The 252-nt window shown below is 46.4% G+C and overlaps 1 protein-coding gene across 1 annotated transcript in view; it reads left to right on the plus strand.

The window, feature by feature from the left end:
- ebpl (EBP like) overlaps positions 1-252 on the plus strand; it is a 4,945-nt gene that overhangs the window by 3,387 nt on the left and 1,306 nt on the right. The window lies entirely within an intron of this gene.

Consider the following 252-nt stretch of genomic DNA (forward strand, 5'->3'; position numbering starts at 1 on the left):
TGGATGGATGGATGGATGGATGGATGGATGGATGGATGGACAGATGGATGGATAGCTGGATGGATGGACAGATGGATGCATGGATGGATGGATGGATGGATGGACAGATGGAATGACGGACAGACGGTTGGACGATTGGAATTATGTCATGTTGGATCAGAATGTCCTCTTGATGCATAAATGTGCTGTTTTTCTCTCATACAGGGAGTTGGATTCCCAAACTTTTCTTTAACCATCAATTGCCCCCCTCCC

This window comes from Oryzias melastigma, unplaced genomic scaffold, assembly GCF_002922805.2.
Source record: "Oryzias melastigma strain HK-1 unplaced genomic scaffold, ASM292280v2 sc00262, whole genome shotgun sequence".
Taxonomy (NCBI): Eukaryota; Metazoa; Chordata; class Actinopteri; order Beloniformes; family Adrianichthyidae; genus Oryzias; species Oryzias melastigma.